At 35.6% G+C, this 6155-nt stretch overlaps 1 non-coding gene across 1 annotated transcript; it reads left to right on the forward strand.

The window, feature by feature from the left end:
• The first annotated feature begins 1333 nt into the window (after window positions 1-1333).
• On the forward strand, window positions 1334-1441 carry LOC127743328 (small nucleolar RNA R71). Its single transcript, XR_008004720.1, has one exon. It is a non-coding gene; the product is annotated as a small nucleolar RNA R71 (small nucleolar RNA).
• Window positions 1442-6155: the final 4714 nt, after the last annotated feature.

The following is a 6155-nucleotide window of genomic DNA, read 5'->3' on the forward strand; positions in this document are numbered from 1 at the left end:
AATGGCCAGCCTCCCAAAGAGGGTTCAATCATAAAAACATGATCAAAAGATGATCCGAAGATTGAAAGATTCCCCCGAATACAATAGCAAAAGGTCCTATTTATAGAGAACTAGTAGCCTAGGGTTTACAGAAATGAGTAAATGACGTAAAAATCCATTTCCGGGCCCACTTGGTGTGTGCTTGGGCTGAGCATTGAAGCTTCCATGTGTAGAGACGTTTCTTGGAGATAAACACCAGCTTTTGTGCCAGTTTGGGCGTTTAACTCCCACTTTTGTGCCAGTTCCGGCGTTTAACGCCGGGAATTCTGAAGCTGACTTGAAACGCCTGTTTGGGCCATCAAATCTCGGGCAAAGTATAGACTATTATATAGTTTTGGAAAGCCCTGGATGTCTACTTTCTAACACAATTAAGAGCGCGCCAATTGGGTTTTTGTAGCTCCAGAAAATCCACTTCGAGTGCAGGGAGGTCAGAATCCAACAGCATCTGCAGCCCTTTTCAGCCTCTGAATCAGATTTTTGCTCAGGTCCCTCAATTTCAGCCATAAAATACCTAAAATCATAGAAAAATACAAAAACTCATAGTAAAGTTTAGAAAAGTGAATTTTAAATAAAAACTAATAAAAATATAATAAAAACTAACTAAAACATACTAAAAGCATACTAAAAACAATGCCAAAAAGCGTATAAATTATCTGCTCATCAACCTTGTTTCACTCATGAAACTTAAAGTGGCCTTAGATAGATCAGAGACTATGTTTGCTAAGCTAGAGGTACTCTGCTCAGAATTTTCTATCTGTTGCTGAGAAGATGATGGAAAAGTCTTGCTATTGCTGAGCCTATTTCTTCCACCATTATTAAAGCCTTGTTGAGGCTTTTGTTGATCCTTCCATGAGAAATTTCGATGATTTCTCCATGATGAATTATAAGTGTTTCCATAAGGTTCACCCATATAATTCACCTTTGCTATTACAGGGTTCTCAGGATCATAAGCTTCTTCTTCAGAAGATGCATCTTTAGTACTGTTGGATGCATTTTGCCATCCATTCAGACTTTGAGAAATCATGTTGACTTGCTGAGTCAACATTTTATTCTGAGCCAATATGGAATTCAGAGCATCAATTTCAAGAACTCCTTTCTTTTGAGGCGTCCCATTATTCACAGAATTCCTCTCAGAAGTGTACATGAATTGATTATTTGCAACCATGTCAATAAGTTCTTGAGCTTCTGCAGGCGTTTTCTTTAGGTGAATGAATCCACCTGCAGAATGGTCCAGTGAAATCTTAGAGAACTCAGATAGACCATAATAGAATATATCCAGAATGGTCCATTCTGAAAGCATGTCAGAAGGACAACTTTTGGTCATCTGCTTGTATCTTTCCCAAGCTTCACAGAGGGATTCACCATCTTTTTGTTTGAAGATCTGAACATCCACTCTAAGCTTGCTCAGCTTTTGAGGATGAAAGAACTTAGCCAAGAAGGCCGTGACCAGCTTATCCCAGGAGTCCAGGCTATCCTTAGGTTATGAGTCCAATCATGTTCTAGCTCTGTCTCTTACAGCAAAAGGGAAAAGCATGAGCCTGTAGACTTCAGGATCTACTCCATTGGTCTTAACAGTCTCACAGATCTATAAGAATTCAGTTAAAAACTGATAAGGATCTTCTGATGGAAGTCCATGAAACTTGCAGTTTTGTTGCATTAGAGCAACTAGTTGAGGTTTCAGCTCAAAATTGTTTGTTCCAATGGTAGGGATTGAGATGCTTCTTCCATCAAACTTGGAAGTAGGTGTAGTATAATCACCAAGCATCCTCCTTGCGCCTCCACCATTGTTATTGGGTTCGGCCATGTCTCTCTCTTTTTCGAGATTCTCTGTAAGGTTTTCTCTAGATTGTTGTGCTTTAGCTTCTCTTAGCTTCTTCTTCAGAGTCCTTTCAGGTTCCAGATCTGCTTCAACAAGAATGTTCTTATCCCTGCTCCTGCTTATATGAAAAGGAAGAGAACAGAAAAAGAAGAGGAATCCTCTAAGTCATAGTATAGAGATTCCTTTATGTGAGTAGAAGAATAAGAGAATAAAAGAAGGAAAAGGTAAGAATCCAAACACAAGGGGGAATAGTGAGTTCGAATTCTTGAGTAGAAGAGAGGTGTTAGTAGATAAAATAAATAAATAGAAGAAGATGAGAGAGAGGAGTTTTCAAAAAAATTTTTTGAAAACAGGTTAGTGATTTTCAAAAATTAAGAGAAGAAATAAAATTAAAATTAAAATTTGAAACAATTAGTTAATTAAGAAAATTTTTGAAAAAGAGGGAAGTAATTTTTGAAAATTAGAAAGAGAAAAGTAGTTAGGTGGTTTTGAAAAAGATAAGAAATAAAAAAAAGTCAATTAGTTGGTTGAAAAAGATTTGAAAATCAATTTTGAAAAGATAAGAAGTCAGAAAAGATATTTTGAAATCAAATTTTTGAAAAAGATATAATTTTGAAAAAAATATGACAATGATATGATTGAAATTTATTTTGAAAAAAAAAGATTTGATTTTTAAAGTTAAAATTGATTACTTAACTAATAAGAAACTAAAAGATATGATTCTAAAATTTAAAGATTGAATATTTCTTAACAAGAAAGTAACAAACTTCAAATTTTTGAATCAATCACATTAATTGTTAGTAAAGTTTTCGAAAATTATGAAATGAAATTAAGAAAAAGATTTTGAAAAACAATTTTAAAATTTTCGAAAAATAAGAAGAAAAAATGAAAAATATTTGATTTTTGAAAAAGTTTTGAAAAGATAAGATTTTTAAAATTGAAATCTTGACTTGACTAACAAGAAACAACTTATTTTTAAAATTTTTTGACTAAGTCAACCCAAAGATTTCGAATTTTTGAGAGAAATAAGGGAAAGATTTTTTTTATTTTTGAATTTTTAATGATGAGAGAGAAAAACACAAAATGACTCACAACATAAAAATTATGAATCAAAACACATGATGCATGCAAGAACACTATGAATGTCAAGATGAACACCAAGAACACTTTGAATGTCAAGATGAACATCAAGACTTATTTTTGAAAAATTTTCAAGAAAAGAAAACATGCAAGACACCAAAATTTTCATGTTTAGACACTATGAATGCAAAAATGCATATGAGAAACAACAAAAGACACAACAAGAAAATATCAAGATCAAACAAGAAGACTTGTCAAGAACAACTTGAAGATCATGAAGAACATATGCATGAATTTTTGAAAAATGCAAAAGTTTTAAAAACATGCAATTGACACCAACTTAAAAATTGATACTAGAGTCAAACAAGAAACACAAAATGTTTTTGATTTTTATGATTTTATTAATTTTTTTGTATTTTTATTTATTTATTTTTTTGAAAATAATTTTTAGAAAAACGAAAACAAAGAAAAATATTTTTTGAAAGATTTTTGAAAACTTTTTGAAAATAAAATTACCTAATCTGAGCAACAAGATAAACCGTCAGTTGTCCAAACTCGAACAATCCCCGGTAACGGCACAAAAAATTTGGTGCGCGAAATTGTGATCATCAACAATGGCGCCAAAAACTTGGTAGCGCTCTCAAACGTGAATCACACTTTGTCACAACTTCGCACAACTAACCAGCAAGTGCACTGGGTCGTCCAAGTAATACCTTACGTGAGTAAGGGTCGATCCCACAGAGATTGTTGGTATGAAACAAGCTATGGTCATCTTGTAAATCTCAGTCAGGCAGATTATAAAAGTTATGATGGTTTTCGAAAATTAATAATAAATAAAGCATAAAATAAAGATAGAGATACTTATGTAAATCATTGGTGGGGATTTTAGATAAGTGTATGAAGATGCTGTGTTCCTTCTGAATCTTTGCTTTCCTACTGCTTTTATCCAATCCTTCTTTCTCCTTTCCATGGCAAGCTGTATGTAGGGCATCACCGTTGTCAATGGCTACTTCCCATCCTCTTAGTGAAAATGGTCCAAATGCTCTGTCACAGCACGACTAATCATCTGTCGGTTCTCGATCATGTCGGAATAGAATCCATTGATTCTTTTGCGTCTGTCACCACGCCCAACAATTGTGAGTTTGAAGTTCGTCACAGTCATTCAATCCTTGAATCCTACTTGGAATACCACAGACAAGGTTTAGACTTTCCAGATTCTCAAGAGTGGCCGCCAAAGGGTTCTAGCTTATACCACGAAGATTCTGATCAAGGAATCCAAGAGATGTGCGCTCGGTCTAAGGTAGAACGGAAGTGATTGTCAAGCATGCGTTCATAAGGACGGATGATGATGAGTGTCACGAATCATCACATCCATCAGGTTAAAGGGCAGCGGATATCTTAGAATAAGAATAAGCATGAATTGAATAGAAGATAGTAGTACTTTGCATTAAAACTCGAGGTACAACAGAGCTCTACACCTTAATCTATGGTGTGTAGAAACTCCACCGTTGAAAATACATAAGTGATCCAGGTTCAGGCATGGCCGAATGGCCAGCCTCCAATGTCTAAGAACTAAACGTCCAAAGATGATAATACAATAGTAAAAAGTCCTATTTATACTAGACTAGTTACTAGGATTTACAGAAAGAAATCTAAATGCAGAAATCCACTTCCGGGGCCCACTTTGGTGTATGATTGGACTGAGGTTGAGCTTTACACGTGCAGAGGCTTCTTTTGGAGTTAAACGCCAAGTTGTAACGTGTTTTTGGTATTTAACTCTGGTTTGTGACGTGTTTCTGGCGTTTTACTCCAGAATGTATCATGGAACTGGCGTTGAACGCCAGTTTGCGTCATCTAAACTTGAATAAAGTATGAACTATTATATATTGATGGAAAGATCTGGATGTCTACTTTCCAACGCCATTGAGAGCGTGCCATTTGGAGTTTTCTAGCTCCAGAAAATTTATTTTGAGTGCAGGGAGGTCAGAATCCAACAGCATCAGCAGTCCTTTGTCAGCCTCCTATCAGACTTTTGCTCAGGTCCCTCAATTTCAGCCAGAAAATACCTGAAATCATAGAAAAACACACAAACTCATAGTAAAGTCCAGAAATATGAATTTAGCATAAAAACTAATGAAAACATCCCTAAAAGTAGCTAGATCCTACTAAAAACTACCTAAAAACAATGCCAAAAAGCGTATAAATTATGCGCTCATCATTTGTCCTCCTCTATCAAGAATATTTTGTTTAGCTTGTAAATATTTTGAATACAGTAAATATTATGGCTTGTAAAATCATTAGCATGTTCATATTATCTATATAAAGGTATGTATGCATAAGCTATGACCATGGTCAAATTAAACATACCAAAGCTAGTTCCCTCAATGATTATAGAGCTATTTCCATCCTTTTCAAAATGTTCAAAGGCACACCGTGCATGTTGCTCCCACTGGTCAAGTAATAACAGCAAAACTCATCAAAATCTATCCTCCTATATTGTAATGCATTAAGCTGCAACCCAAATTCATTTTAATCAGCGAGCACTATTGGTGCAAATGCTATTCATATAATTTATGGAAGCATTGGTACAATTAAATCATAGAACTTACTGATCCAAGGAAGTCAGGAATGTGTGACTCCTTCATAGCATCTATTTTTCATAGTATTGAAAGCTCCTCTACTGATGACTTCTTTATAATATTACAAATGCAAAAAGAATTATTAGCTTAGCGTATGATGCGTGAGCATCTTTTCTATCTTTTCCTAGTGAATTTGCATCTAATTTGTTGAGTTTGATCAAGAATTAATTATATTTTAGCCACTATGGATGCTATTTTGAGTTTTGTGCAATACTATTTATTTTAGGTAGTATTCAGCTAGATTTGATGGAGTTTCTGCAGCACAAGAATCAACGGAGATGGCTGCGAGGAGCGACGCGCACGCATGCCTGACGCGTGCGCGTAATTTGGAGCTTTCCATGGCGACGTGTGCGCGTGACCGACGCGTCCGCGTGACTTGCGAAAAAGACCATCGACGCGTACGCGTGACTGACGCATACGTGTGACATGCACCACGAGCAGAAAACGCAGAAAACGCTGGGGGGTGATTTCTGGGCCCCATTTTAGCACCCAAGTTAGGCGCAGATCCAGTGAAGCCAAGTGGTCCCCACGTTACAAGACGCGGAGTATTTAGTTAATTCTTATTTAAATTCAAATTT

Source organism: Arachis duranensis, chromosome 10, assembly GCF_000817695.3.
Source record: "Arachis duranensis cultivar V14167 chromosome 10, aradu.V14167.gnm2.J7QH, whole genome shotgun sequence".
Classification (NCBI taxonomy): Eukaryota; Viridiplantae; Streptophyta; class Magnoliopsida; order Fabales; family Fabaceae; genus Arachis; species Arachis duranensis.